Source organism: Malus domestica, chromosome 13 (genome assembly GCF_042453785.1).
Source record: "Malus domestica chromosome 13, GDT2T_hap1".
Classification (NCBI taxonomy): Eukaryota; Viridiplantae; Streptophyta; class Magnoliopsida; order Rosales; family Rosaceae; genus Malus; species Malus domestica.
Genome location: NC_091673.1, coordinates 31,566,681 through 31,583,012, shown reverse-complemented (window position 1 = coordinate 31,583,012; position 16,332 = coordinate 31,566,681). Strand labels below are relative to the sequence as shown.

Genomic DNA, 16,332 nt, shown 5'->3' with positions numbered 1-16,332 from the left:
GCGTCCGGCTAAAGACGTTAAATCAAGCGCTTCTTGGGAGGCAACCCAAGCATTCAACGAAGGGAGACTTTGGAATCACTAACCCAATCAGCTTTGCATTCTTCCACCCTTATCTTTACTGCTTTCATTTTGTTTTGTTTAGTTAGTTGTGTTATTTGGTTGATTTCTGTGAGTTTGTGTTTGTGTTATTTAGTTTAAGTGTGGGGGAAGGTTAACCAAAGTCTCTTTACATTAATTTACATTTAAAAAGAAAAAAAAAAAAGATAAAATTTAAAATTAATGATAAAAAAAAAAATACATAAAAAAAAAATACATAAAAAAAAAAAAAAAAAAAATTTAAAAAAAAAAAAAAATTAAAAATTAAAAAAAAAATTAAAAAAAAAAAAAAAAAAAAAACAAATATTTTACAATGATGTAAACTAATAGTATTCATTGGTCGGGTGGTGCTTCAGTAGTAGGCGGGGCTTCAGCAGTCGGCGGGGCCACAGAAGGAGGAGGCAGCAGAGGTTGATCAGTTGGAGCTTCACTACGCGGTGCCGCTCCAGAAGACGAAGGCAGATGTTGTTGGAACAAACCCACAAACCTCCGATGATCAAGTAAAATTTGACCATCGGTGTCCTGCATCTGGTCAATCTTCCTCTTCATGCTGGTGGCATAGCTGTGTGCGAGCTTGTGCAATTCCTTATTCTCATGCTTGAGCCCTTTAATCTCTTGCTTGAGACTCTGTATTTCAGCCACCAACGATTCAACGTGACGGGTTCGGGCATATAGGCGTTGGGCCATGTTGGATACGGAACCCGCACACTGCACACTGAGAGCCAGAGACTCCTTGACCGCCAATTCATCAGACCGCCTTGCGAGCAGTCTGTTATCTCTGGGAGTGACAAGGTTTCGGGCCACCACCGCAGCGGTCATGTCATTTTTCATCATCGAATCCCCCACGGTAAGGGGACCGGTAGGGGATATGAAGGATGGCCGCCATATGTTGTCTGGTGAAGGCGGATCTGCCTCTTCACCAATGTTCAAGTCAAAACGACGATCAGAAGGGCCAGACATTTTTCAGAGGTGGTAAAGAAAGAAGAGAGTCGGAATGATCAAGATTAAACAAGTGCAAGAAGGGAGTGTTTACAGGAGGGTACTCAAGTGTGTTGTGGAACAAAATTAACGCCTCTATAAAAAGAAGAAATCAAAGAGGCGCTCCTCAGAGAGGCGTCCTCTCGCAAATCGAAGAGTCGGGGCTCCTTTCTCAAAAGCCGGAGTTTTTTTCTCAAAAGAGGGGCTCCTTTCTCAAAAGTCGGATTCTTTTCTCAAAAGAGGCGTTTCATTTCTTAAAAATTGGGCTTGCTCAGAAACCACGAGCCGAACCCCGGATTTCGCAAGATCAATTCGTCCAGACGTGTTGTCACCCGTCACACGCAAACTCAGCTCTACGAAAATCACGGGCAGTCTGTCGAAGTGCCGATTCCAACCATCTGTCTCTCTCAGCCTAGTCAGCACTTGTCACATGCAACTGGCAGCTTTGTGGAAATTACGGGCAGCTTTGTCAGAAAGCGCGTAATTTGTATTCTTCACCCATCCACCGGCTGCCGACACTAAGTGAGAGAACAGTTCCGGTTGTGAAGACAAGTCCTATAAGTTTCTACCTTCGCCTTCCACAGCAAAAGCACACCCTCTCAACACCTCTTCATCTCCGAAAATGCATTCCCAAAGAATCCTCTCGAGTCACTCTGTGTTCCTCATTCCTTGGGATACTCCTGCGAACAACCCATTCAAAGCAAAAGTATTTCATATCATAAAGGTTGAAAGCAAGAGTATCTCATATCATGCTTTCTCCATGTCCTTCTCCTTGTCTTTGTTTTCCGACAAGGAGAAAGAGAGCAATCAGCCAGCATTTGGTATCAATCTTCCAATCTGGAGCCAACTGCCTGGAACCCCTTCCTGATTGCTTACCTAGCCTTGCTCTCGAGTACTCATCTTCATCATTTTATGCTTTCTCTTCGTCTACCACATCTGCCTGGGGGACAGTAAGGGAAGTGAAAATGATACCTCGAAGCATGTGGAGACAATTCAGCTAGGGACAAGGAGAAAGAAAGCAAGAGGTGGGCACTTGGAAAGATTGAAGAAAGAAATAAGGACCAACACCTTTCCCTCGTGCCTGCCCGTTGTGCAGAAGAAACAAGCAGAGAAGAATGCAGCTTGCACAATCATCCCAGCGGAAGGAGTCCGAACTGAGGAACTAGAGAAGCTGCCACATCTGCTTGGAGAACAAATAAGGAACTGCAACATAACCAAAGAGCAAAGCTTCGCCGTACAATATCATAAAATCATCACTTGCAAGTGAAAAGCTAAGTGTCACCCTGTTCAAGAGGAAAGCTGTGGAAAGTCAACAAGCACGACCAATGATTACTTATTAGTTTTATTCATTATCTTTTATCGTAATTTTCAATTTTTCGTTTGCAATTTTTTTTAATTAATTTTCTTGCGTACTTAACTGAATTTTTCCTTTTCTTTGCAGGAACTTTTGGTTATTTCCACCCTTGAAGTTGATTGCAGAATTTTAGCTTGGGGGTCATCGCTTGATTTTACTGCAAATTAGGGAAGTTTTCAGTCCAATTGCGTTATTTTGTTTCTTATTATTTATTTATTTTATTTTATTTTTTTATTTGCATTATAGTGTTTTCTGACATTGGGGACAATGTCAAGTTTAAGTGTGGGGGTAGAAATCTCTAGAATTTCATTTGTTTCTGTGTTGTTAGTTTTTGTTTTCTTAAAAAAAATAAAAAATAAAAAAATAAAAAAAAAATAAAAAAAAATCGGAAAATTTAAAAATCCAAAAATATTGTCTTGTTTCCCTTATTGTTCTGAATCAGATTTTTGTTAGTTTCCCGACCCAATGATATAATTGGATCAAAAATTTGAACCATGATCATCAAGAACTTAGTTAACATGTGTTTGGTGAAATTCCTAATTCTCTTGTTAGTTTTGTACATGTTTGACCATCTTTGAAAAACCAAATGCACATAGCCTTGTTAATGTGAAACTAAAGTATGACTTAAAGCTTCATATGTGAATTTAGTGACCATATACATCCTATGTGAGTTTTTGAGCCTATTGAAAGTGTGCATTTTTCATACACTCCTATTCTTTCATGTGTGATGAACTTATGTGAGATACATCTCTAGAACTTGCGTAACGATCTTTCGAAATGTTTGTCATTGATTGCATGAACTTGGAAATGATAGAGGCATTAGGTTTACCACCATGGCCCAAATAACCATGTTTCCCAAAGAAAAATGATATCATTAGATTGCCAATTTGAGCCGTGTATGTTGAGCCTTTTATTTCTTATCACCATATATGTCTACCCTTATACCGGAAACATTTTTCCTTACCCTTTCCAAGCAAGCAATGCGAGATTGTCTTATGAGAAACGTTTGTGAAGTACTTTGAAGGTGTTTGGCAAAAGAATAAGTGTGGGGGTATTTCATGTTTGCATTTAAAAAAACAAAAAAAAAACAAAAAAAAAAAAAAAAAAGAAAAGAAAAAGAAAGATTGTATTCAAAGAAAATAAAAAGTTTTTAAAGTTTCAGTTTAAGGGTGTGATTGGAGGTATCAGAAGAATCGTTGTAGAGCTTGAGTTCTTATAAATCTAAACAAAAGAATTGCTTGCAATGTAGCTTGGAACTTGTGTTTTCCTATTCTTTCGTTTCAATAACCCTATCCCTAAGCCTCATTACATCCAATAAAAGTCCTCTTGATTTAAGTTTTGCAATTATGACTGTGGAGAAGTGATCTTTATGCAAGCTTATGGTAGAAATTTCACATTTGTTTCTTTGAGCGAAACACATTAAAACTAAACACATGTGTGATTGAGTGCATATCCTGTGAGAAAGTCGCTAGTTTGCATATGATGATTTTAAAAATAAAAACTTGAAATTGCATTAGCATGGCTATCTCACACACTACACTTCAAGGATGATTTAAAGATTACTGCTAATATTTGAATTAGGAATTTGAACTTGGATTAACTTGTTTGGTGCTAGCTATGGTTCTTGATGATTTGTTTTCTTGAATGAAATTCTATGAGGGTCACATAGAGGGAAGCTAATGTTTTTCATGTTAGTACTTTTTCATGTTTTCTTTGTTTTGCTCGAGGACTAGCAAAAGTTAAGTGTGGGGGTATTTGATCGGATCATATTTATATATATTTTTACTTCGAATTCATTCGTCTTTTCTTGGTTAGTTCCTTATATTTTTGAGCTATTTACGTTATTTTTGTGTTTATAGGATCTGTTATGCAATATTACCTTTTATTGTCACATGATAATATTAATTTACATTTTATAAACAAGGTTTGTCCCTCTCTATGTCTATATGTTGAAAGACAAGCAAAAAAAAAAAAATAATAAAAAGAAGCTGCCCAAGACAGCTAAGGGGAGAATTGAAAGAGGAATCCAAGGAGGGCAGCGGGAGATTAGGCAGACAAAGAAAACCTTTGCAGCTGGCGAGAGAAAGAGGAAATGAGAAGACTGCGACAAAGGGAATCCAAAGAAGAAAGCAGGATAATTAGAGGGGAGGAAATAAAAGGAAATCTGAGGTATGTAGAGAGGGGGGTCTTGGAGCGGGAGAAGGGAGCTGCCCTTTGGGCAGCTCGCAGAAGGACGAAGAAAAGAGAATAGGGGAGAGATAGGAGGGACTGTCAGCGAGACAGTCAGAGGAAGGAACGGGGCGCAAAGGGTCAGGAGGAAATGTGAGGTACGGGCTGCCCTTGGCAGCTGAGACTGACGTAAGGAGGAGAGAAAGGCTGCCATTTGGCAGCTTGAGCGAGGGAGTCAGGAGGGAGAGTGAGATAGGCGCTGCATTTGGCAGCTTGAGAGAGAAGGCACGGAAAGAAAGAAAAATAGAGAGAGGGAGAGAAAGAGGAGAGAACTGACAGGGGAGTGCAAAGTGAGGCGCGGACAGAGGAGAAAAGAAAAGCTGCCTTTGCAGCTGAGCAGCGCACGGGATTGGAGGAGAGGCAGGTCAGAGGTCAGCACGTACTGACAGCTGAAAGAAAAGAAGGTGAGCAAGGGGAGAAAAGGTGAGCACGGGGAAAGACAGCGGGGAGAGTCCAGGGGGGGCAGCAGTAGCACAGAAGCAGAGGCTTCACTCTCTTTCGGTTAAATCTTTCCAAACTTTTATTTTATTTTTGTTTTAATAATGTGTAACTAAATTTAATTTGGCTAGAGGTTAATTCAAAGCCATGAATATATTTGTAATATGAATTGATTACCTTCAGTTGTGATTTCTGAGTTGTGATTTAATTTGCTTAACTGCTTGATTGATAACTTATTTGTGTATGTTGGTTGAGAGTGCACGCTTAATTTACATGCATGAATTTGATGCTAGAATATAAGTGAATTTCACCTAATCGTTATGAACTTATTTTCACAAGTAGTAAAGGTTGCTAGTCACAATCACGTTAAGTAAATTCTTGGCAAGAGTATCATGCTTTTCATAGTTACGAATGCCTCGTCAATGCTTATAGTTTTCACAAAGTTTAATGATCTTTGATTGTATCGCTATTGTGCTTTTCACGTAGGGGACTTTTGAAGAATGTTTTGAATTGTTGTATGCGTTTTTCCGTCCAATTCAATAACTTAAGGAAAACTTGAAGATTAAAAAAGTGCTGTTCACGGTTAATCTGGAGTATTGAAATTCACAATTTATTAAAAGAACAACTGGAAATCATTTTGTATGCAAGTATAACATGTGTGGAGAAGAACCCTCTAACTAGTCTGTCATTTATCATTTTACCTTAATTTTATGTTTTTGTCAATTCTGTAATTTAATTAAGTTTAATTTACTTTTCATCAAAACCAAACACCCATCCATTATTAAATTATATTATTTAGTTAGTTTTCTTTATTGTTAGTCTTTTAATTCAATTTCCGTCCATTTCAGTTCTTAGTGTTTAATAAGATCATTTTCATTATTTTGAGTCATTTTAAGTGTGTTTCGAGTTATTAGAGTTTTTAGCCTAGTTTTGTATCCTTGAGTCTTGTTTAATATTTTTAAATTAATTTAGGATAGATTAGCAATCCCTCCTAATTCCCGGCCTAGAACGATACCCTACTTACATCTATACTACAATTGTCAAAAAGAGGGTTTAATTTGTGTGTCAAGAAATTTTCACATCAACCAACATACACAAATCAGTTTTAATTCAAATGGATAAGTAAATTGAATTCACAACTTATGAATCACAACTGAAAGTAATCAAATCGTATTGCAAGCATGAACATGGTTTCGAATTCCCCCTAGCCAAAGGGGGGTTTAGTTCCTCATACTTACGAAACAAAGAGTATTGAATTTAAACATTGAAAACAAAGGAAAGAAAACACCTAAAACGTTCCAGCAATCCTAACTTGAATGGCATGCGCGTCCAAGGCTTCTCCTCCTTCCTCTTTGCTGCGGCACAAGGTTTTGGGGACAGGTTTGGATGGTATTTGTATGGAGGAATGGATGGGAGATGGTATAGTGGTGTTTAGGATGGATGAGGGGTGTGGCAAAAGAGAGAAAGATGGCTGAAAATGTGTTTGTGATGTAGTATATGAATGTGTAGATAGGTTTGGCTAAAAGAATGGATGGAGAATGGGTGGTGTGGCTGATTGTGATTTTTATGTAGTGTAATGTGTAGTGTTCTTCCCTTCACTCCCTATTTATAGAAGCTCCAAAGCAAAGAATCACTCAAGTGGCTTCAATAAACAATACAAACAAAGACCAAAATGATGCAAAAACAGCTAGTTTACATGCTCTTTTATCATTGTGTCTTGCCTTTAACAAAAGGCAATCATTCCTCTCTTGCTAATTCAACTCCTTTGTAGCTGTCCATGTGCCTTCATTCTTCAATTTCTGATGCATTTGCCTTGTATTCCATCCCTTTTCCACATGTACTAGCTGTTAGACAACTTTCACACACATGTTTTGCATCATTTCATCTTGCAAACATCAACTTTCGGCCACTTTACACCTCTACACACATGCTATGCATCATTTCAGCTTGCAATTATGTTTGTAGTTGCTGAAAATGTGAATACAACTTGTAAAGCAATCCAACAAATGGCATCTTTCACTTCTTTTCCTTTCAAATTGTTCCTTAAGTCTATGTATCTGCACACTTCCACACTTCAACTTCATTATTCAGATTTTTGCATGTGTTGAAACCCTTTTAAAACACCAAAAACGTCCATCCCACTTGCTCCATATGCATGCAATCCATTTTGGCCCAAAATTGCTCCAAATTGCACCAAAATGCACTTTCTTTCCAACTTTGTTATTAGGACCTACAAACACACGAAAATAGCTTAAAACACTCTTATAAGTAATAACTAACTAAGTAAATGCAAGAAAACATGTTAACTAAGTCGCATAAATATGCTCCTATCAGAATGCGTACTATGCACACTAACTTTACACCTAAATCACATCTCTAACAACGACTTCAGGTCTATCCAACATGATTAAGAGCATTTGGCACGCTCCTCCTTGTATGAATGGTACTAAATTACCATGTAAAAGACCTTAAATTCTCCCTGTCGTTGAGTTTTTAAGGATATTCGAGAGAACAATGATCATAAATGAACCATTGAAGAAAATAGAGTGAAATATCTTTGCACCACCTCCAAAAATGAGCCTGAAGCTTTGATTTAGGGCCAATGGGTTGTCTCCCAACTGGAAACACATCACATATGGTCGGCCTGGGGCCTGGTGATTGAGCAATTTTACTTGCTTTGGCATGACTTTTTTTAGGACACTTAGGTCGACCAATGATGCTACGTGAAAGAAGATTTGTGAAAAACATGTTCATTTAAGCAACAGCTATAAGCATGCAATTAACAATTAAAGGCGGAATCATGCTTGCATGCACTTAAAAACAAAACATTAACCATGAAATTCAAAGCCTAGTAGATTGGTGAACCAAGACTCAACTCAAATCAAAGTGAGTTGAGAAATTATACCTTTGTAGATTCCTCTTTGCATAAGCAAAGCCTAATCACCCAAAGAGAGGGCCTTCATTCCTTGCATCTTAGATCTATGGATTTGGATGGATGAAATGGTTCTCCAAGTTCTCAAAATAGAGAACCTCTAAGTCTCCACACCAAGGTTAGATTTAAGTAGAAATGAGTGACCTTGGAGGAGTTGGATTGCTAGCTAATCCCTCCAAGGGGGCCGGCCACTTTAGAGAGAAATGGAGAGACATGTTCTCTCCAATTTTCTCCAAAAGAAACCCTTAATGAATTTTGGCTATAAAGTCAAATTTATACCTTAATTCATTGGAGTGGCAAACTTGTAAATAAGTCCAAAACCCACTCCATCTCTAAATGGCCGGCCATAGGGATTCATTGGACTATTTGGGCCTTTGTGAATCATTATTTATTAAGTTGTCATACAACTTAAGTCAATGGACTTGACGTTCGAAGCCCATTGGGCCTTAAGGTCCAAAACTATCCCAAGGTCTTTAACGAACTTATTCGTTTGATTAATTAACATATTAATTAATCATTGCCATAAATAATTAAACCATTTAATTATTCTTACTCATCTCCGTTGTTTCTTCAATCTCTACCGTACACGGTGTACGATCTATTAGGTTCCTTTTAGCGAGGCAGTGGGCGATTAAAACTCTTTCAAATCGATTGTGAATTGAAACTTACTTTCAATTCTCCCTTTAGTGATTATACACGTTTAGGGCTTCCACAAACCATGAGTGACACCTAGCAGCATATCATGGTTACCCAAGCTAATCAGAAGAGGTGGAGAACCTATTCAGTTTAGGATTACAAATGCAATATAGTCTTTCTCTAATACAATACTCTTGACCACATTGTTTGGTTTGATAGTTTATTCATGTCTACTATCCAATGTGATTTGTGTGCTTATATGATTACCTTGAATGTGATTTGGAACGACTTCCTAAATCTCATTCATACTCTGGCCAAAGATTCTTAATCATATCATAGAGTATTCTCCCTCAAACAGTTTGAAGGTTAGAGATCCCTTGTTGCGCATTCACTTGCCTCCATGGCTAAGTGGCTTAACCCCAACTATGCCGTGGACACCCTCCTTTTGGAGTGACTTTTGACATAATCAAAGATCAAGGACTTAACCACAAGATAACTATGATGCCTCAGGTCAAAGGACTACTTTGCATTATCCCAACCATGAGTTCTCATGTGACATGAATATGAGAACTCTTTGTTGATCGTGTTCAGTGAACTCATTCTCTATTAAGCACCTACGTACTTGTCTTGATCTCACACACACCAATGACTCGAGACTAGTCACTCTCCCTGAGAGAAGACACAACACATACTAATCTTAACGGACTGTCAATGCCCAATTGGCAATCCTATGATCAGGAACGTTTAGGATATGTATACGAAAGAATGGTCTCATGAATCTAAGATTGCATTCTCCCAATCACATATTCCTTGGACTTATCGTTTAAGCATATAACATTTATATGAGACGGCTTAAAACAATAATCTTTGCCCTTTATATTTAAACTACATTAGTTTAACTTGTGAAATGTCCGTAAAGTATCATCATATGATTGGTTTTAGGACACATTTCCAACAATCTCCCACTTGCACTAGAGCCAATCAGCTTGGTCATCGGTGATGATACCTCTTCTGTAGTCATTTCATAAATGGCTGAGTAGTAGGCCTAGACAATGGATATCTATATGTTATCCATAGAAGCAACCTTGAGAATAACGATGTCACCATTATACATGATTCTCAATCATGTGGTTCAGTCTCTCATATGAGTTCGGATCTTGATGAGACCTTGATTCCCTGGCTTGAGCTATCGCCCCATTAGTGTCGTAGTGTCGGTACACTAGAGACACTTTCTGGTTGGAACCGAATAGAGAGTTCATAAATGAACTTTCCCATCCAAACAACAATGTTGTAAGCTTCTATATGGCAATTTATATTTTGCATTCATAATGGAACATACTAAAGTCATTACTTTTAATGTTTCCATCCAAATATCTCTTTAGTCATAATAAAGAGATATCTGATTATCTCTTCATTCATAATGAAGAAACATCCAATGATGGATTAGATTCATAATCTAATACATTTACGCTTCCACTGCGTTACTCTAATTCTTCCTCGATCTTTGAGGAATTTATCCTTTAGTATTTCTTAAATACTTAAGGACTCACTTGACAGTTGCCATGGTTCTGATCCTGGGCTTGCACTGATATCGTCTTGTACCTTTCTAGGTACAACTCATATCAATGTTTTTCATACAATATGAAATACATAAATCACCTTTATGCGTATGCATAAAGGATTCTATTTACGCATTATTTCTTTGGGAATCAAAGAGTACGTTCTCTTTGAGAAGAGCAACTTCTTAGTCTCACTAGAGTTGTCCTTCTAATTGAAGTTTATCATCATATGAGAAACTTCCTAGCATCTATTGTCTATTATTAGGGATTGATATAATCCAATTATATCATGAAATATATCATTATAGATTTCCATCCCATGTATATAGACTATATCTCCCATATACATTCTATCTTCATATAATGTTTTAAAGTCATAACTTTAACGAAGAAGAATTCTTTTCATTTCCAAAATTAATATATCAAATATATATTTAAATTTTAGGAACATGATTAACTCCCACTAATCTTTTGTAAACCTAGTAAACAAAAGATTCATTTACATCTTTATGAGAAATCAAACGATTTGATCCTTTTCTCATAAGATGCTCATAGCTCCCACTAGCTTGCTTACATTCATGATGGATGGATCTCTACAACTTACATGTCTTGTGATTCATAGTTTTAGACATATATTATTAAGACTATCTTAATAATGGTTTCGGAAACCTATATTATGTCCAAACATTGAATCACCATTTAGTTGTAGCTAGCTATCCTCGAATTAATTGAAACCATGACTACGTCAAAGATGGTTTCTTCAAAGTCAACCATTCCTTTTATTGTAGTTACCTTAAGCTACCAATTAGCTTATGAAGGTTTCATTATTTCGGGTCAAATGGTACTTTACCATTTCCTTGAGTATATATCATATATACACTCAATGTAGTCATAAGGATTTTCATTCTTATTTCTTCGAATTAAGAGGTGCAACTCTATGACATAGTCATAAAGTTCAAACCATTCAACTGAGACGGTTTATAAATCCTTCTTGACTACCTTGGAGCTTGTGGTATAGGAACTGGGTTGTTATATTTGTTGATTATCATCTTGTCTCTCAAAGAACCCATTCTTTGAGTTCTATCTCTCGTTCATTTGCTCTTAGGCAAATCACATTGTAGGATTACAATGAACTACCCAACAAAACAACATTTGTTAGTTGGTTTATAGAAGCGATATCAAAAAGTTAATTTAAGGATATCCCACAAGATTGTTATCAAACAAATATTGCTGATTAGCACACAACCCCAAATCTTAACATGATTAAGATTTGTCTTTCTTTCCAACTACATCCTATGGAGTCATGAAAATTTTTGGAAGATCTTCTAATTGACAATCATATTGTCTTAGAAGTATATATCCTATATTGGGTAATTGATAATATCCAATGAACTAAATCTTATTCAAGTTCGTTCTTCTCCTTATAGAGAAATCCATTATCATATGATGCTTCTTTCCTTGATATCTTTCAAGAAAACTATTCTAAAGTGTTACCATTCCTTGGATCAAATCTAAGGATGTAAATACTTTAGACGTCTTACTCATCAACTTACATTTCTTGAATTCTTTGAAACCTTTTGCAAAGTATTCGGACTTGTGTTTATTTAAAATAAACTATAGTCCAACCGAGGATGATCTTCGGTGAATGTCATACAACATGAGTAGTATTATGTTGTGGACAAGTGCCACTAACATCTAAGTGAATTAACCTCAACAACTTTGTGATTCTTTATTCTTTCCAAAAGAATAAAGATTCAAACATTTTGCCTCTATACAATTTTAACAAGAAGGTATTGGATCCGGATCTAACGATCCAAAGCATCCATCTTTGACCAACTCGTAATTTATGTTTTAGAGGTATCACAACTTTAGTTGGGATTAGTCACTACCTTGCAACCTTTTGGGTTTTAAGCATCATTGTATTCTAAACAGTTAACACTACCATATCATCTCTACTATAGAGACAATGAATTAGATTACTATAATCCAATCATTGATTAATAAAGAACAATGTTTTGTCAAACAAAACATTCATCCATCTCTACTATAGTGACAGAATTAAATTCCTTAAAATTGGAATGTAAAGACAATCTTTGGTTTTTCCAATTTCTTTGGTAGTTCATATGAGGAAGTAAGTACTATCTGCTTTCGCAGAGATCTTTATTTTATTCACGTTCCGAATGTGAAGCACCTTTTTCTTCTCCCATATATCTTCTACTTCTTATTAGTCACACTTTTACAACGATTGTAAAACATAGTTACTAATACGGAATCAAGCATTCAAGTAGAAGAACCAACTGTTTTGAACTATTCAAGAACAATTTACAACACCTTCGAAAGGTGTGTTCTTGACACTTGCAAGACATTTCTTGCAAATACCCCTTCCTATGTCCATCCTTTCATAAAGAAAGTTCCCTTGGAGTTTATTTCGCTTTCTTCATTTGACTTCTCCTTTGACTACAATAGTCATGGTCCCTAAACTCCCACTATCTCTCTTGAAACTTATTTCAATTGTGCTATACACATCAAACATTTTGGAGAGCATGTGTTTATTGTTCACTACATAGTTTACAATAAACTTAGTGAACCATTAGGATACGGACATAAAGGTGAAGTCCATGCCTATTTTTCCGTCTTTAGAAGTGGTTTAACACTTCAACACTTAATGATTCAAAATCATCATAAGTCCATGTTGATGGACTATTTTTGTCAACCAACCATTATGTTCTAAACATATTTACAAACTTTCAAGAGTTGTTCAAGGCAACTCTCATTTCTTCATACAACAATTTGTAAGTGAAGAATCATGGCACATAAAGTGTCCATGCCATTGTGCTTTCTTCTCAAGTTCTTTGTTCATTCAACAAAGAAACAAGCACTAGTGTTTGCATTGACTAAGGGTTGTTCAAAGCAACTCTTATGACATTAAAAGTGTTATCCTCTTTATGATAGACTTTTTCTAACATATTCTTCTAATGATACATTATCAATAGGAAGATTGTGAGGATGAGACTACTTAGGTACATATGCAATCCTTTTAAGACAATCTTTGGGATTGTGGTACCAAGTCCGGAAACTAAAGCATTTGGCTTTTCTTTGTCAAGTTTTGGATAGCGTTTGCAAATATATTGGTAAATAAATACATAACGAATATAAATTGATTGATTTTAAGCCATTTGATCCGGGTCTTTAAATCAAATAGCACCACCCACTATTTTTGGCAAATTCCATATCCCTCATTGGAATTCGAGAGTTTTGGAGGAAACTCTTAGTAGGGTATGGGAGACTCACTACTACCAAGCCCACCTCACAATGATATGATGTTGGCTAGCATTAATAATAATGAGAGAGTACGCTTACTCATTCACAACAACCTCTTGTGATTACCCATCTTTTTGGCCTCTAGAAAACAATGCCTCACGATGATACGATGTTGGCACCATTTCTCTTAGTTAAGTTCTTTCCCACCATGCCGGTTTAGATAGGGGTTCAAGTATGACCTCACGATGATACGATGTTGGCCACACTCGTTGCCTACCTTAACCTCATCAAATGTTTTAAATAAACTCCTCCTGAGTATAAGCATGCACTTTGCACTTTGCACTCCCCCATGATAGGGTGAAGGTGGTGTACAAGTCATAAACGATTGGAGCCTACCACGGTGGAAGGCCACGAAAGAGTGTTCAAAGCACTCTCACACTTGTCAACTTAATAATGGTTTGGTTGAGGGTTTTAGGTCTCATCATATATAAACGTACATTTTAATCTAATTAAAACAATTTTGGTCCTATTACAACTATTGGTCCATTTGATTGTTTTAGTTGTATATAATACTCCCACTATGCTTATAAAACGGTTTTTAAAGCAAGAGTATATGATACTACTAACATAAGGTTTGCATTCATTGATGGACTATATAGTTGCCTTAGGGCCTTAGGATGACTATGAACCTTTGTTTAGATTCAACACGAGCCTAGTGTTGAATCTCGGTCTAGGGATGGTGATTGATTTTAGTTACGCGTTTAATCACATTAAGGCGTGTTGTTCCTAGGGGCGTTGGACCCAACTACTCCAATTTCATGCATATCAAATAAAACAAGAAAAGGAGTACTTTAAAGTAAAGAAGAGCTTATGCTCTTTTACAACAATTGATCAAAATAAATTACTTTAAAGTAAAGAAGAGCATATGCTCTTTTACAACATTTGATCAAATCAAATTACAACCAAAATCTAATCTACACATTCCCATGGTTCAAACAAATTTGAAACGGCCTTTCACATAGCTCAATTATATTAGGCTTAGGTTCATAATCACCCTTTCTTTAATCAATTAACACTTTAACCAATTAAACTTGAATGCAACATTTTCATTTGGTTTTTGTATCCATAGAATTGATTTAAATGGAGCTAAATGAAATGAAAATCCAATTCTCATTTAAAGAGAAAAAACCATTTTGTTCTCAACCTAATTTGGGCCAAAATGCAATAACCTCAACCTTTGGGCTATGTTGCAAAACTTAAACTTTTGAGCTCACTTTGTAAAAACACAAAAGTCCACTACTTCATGTAATTACAACTAGAACTCAAAAATTTCAATAAATTGAAAAACTTCATTAAAGGAACAAAACAATTTGTCCTTTAATTATTTTGGGCCTTTACGTAATAACGTAAACTTTTGGGTCAAACTTGCAAATACATAAAAGTACCAAAACTTTATGTAATTGCATAAAAGCCCCAAAAGCACCCCACTTGAGGGAGGGCCGGTTTTGGGAGAGGAGTCCACAAAAATTTTGAAAATTTTTTCAAAGTCATAAAGCCTTGCAAGTGGTGCAAGATAAGTGTGACATTAATTCTTGCAAGTGGTGCATGACATAAAGTCATGCAAGTGATGTGTGTGTAAGAGAAGTACTTCTTACACACCCATCACCATTTCTATCACCTTACACAATTTCTATCACATTAAAACATTTGAAAAAGCACAAAACAAAGACTTTATGAAATAAATCAAAACTTTGAATTAAAACACGAAACTTTTTGTTCTTGGCTAAAATGTCAAGAACAATGAAGAACATTCATGAAAAACCCATAAGAGCTCCATGAACATTTTTCATCCAAAGAAATCCCAAAACCACTCAAACTAAAGGGAAATAACATATAACCAAACTAGGGTACATAGGGGTTCCAAAAGTTACTTGAAAACACCTTTAACAAGTCAAACAAGAACCCAAAAATCCACCCTTTGGATTTGGCCGAAAATTCCCAAAAACATGGCACCAAATTTTAGCTCCAATATTCATGCTCATATCAACTACATCTACAACATTTGAGATGGTAAATTTTCCAACAAAATTTACATTCAAAGAAGCAAGAATAGAGCTTGTAACATATTACAACATTTAAATCAAAGACTATGAACTACAAAACCCAAAAGGATTCACCAACTACTAGACCTAGGCTCTGATACCACTTGAAGGAAGATTTGCAAAAAACATGTTCATTTAAGCAACATCTATAAGCATGCAATTAACAATTAAAGGCTGAATCATGCTTGCATGCACTTAAAAACAAAACATTAACCATGAAATTCAAAGCCTAGTAGATTGGTGAACCAAGACTCAACTCAAATCAAAGTGAGTTGAGAAATTATACCTTTGTAGATTCCTCTTTGCATAAGCAAAACCTAATCACCCAAAGAGAGGGCCTTCATTCCTTGCATCTTAGATCTATGGATTTGGATGGATGAAATGGTTCTCCAAGTTCTCAAAATAGAGAACCTCTAAGTCTCCACACCAATGTTAGATTTAAGTAGAAATGAGTGACCTTGGAGGAGTTGGATTGCTAGCTAATCCCTCCAAGGGGGCCGGCCTCTTTAGAGAGAAATGGAGAGACATGTTCTCTCCAATTTTCTCCAAAAGAAACCCTTAATGAATTTTGGATATAAAGTCATATTTATACCTTAATTCATTGGAGTGGCAAACTTGTAAATAAGTCCAAAACCCACTCCATTTCTAAATGGCCGGCCATAGGGATTCATTGGACTATTTGGGCTTTTGTGAATCATTATTCATTAAGTTGTCATACAACTTAAGTCAATGGACTTGACGTTCGAA

At 36.3% G+C, this 16,332-nt stretch overlaps 1 long non-coding RNA gene across 1 annotated transcript; it reads left to right on the top strand.

The window, feature by feature from the left end:
* The first annotated feature begins 3,553 nt into the window (after positions 1-3,553).
* On the top strand, positions 3,554-5,303 carry LOC139190561 (uncharacterized). The gene is made up of 2 exons (XR_011574866.1): positions 3,554-4,755; positions 4,953-5,303. It is a non-coding gene; the product is annotated as an uncharacterized lncRNA (long non-coding RNA).
* Positions 5,304-16,332: the final 11,029 nt, after the last annotated feature.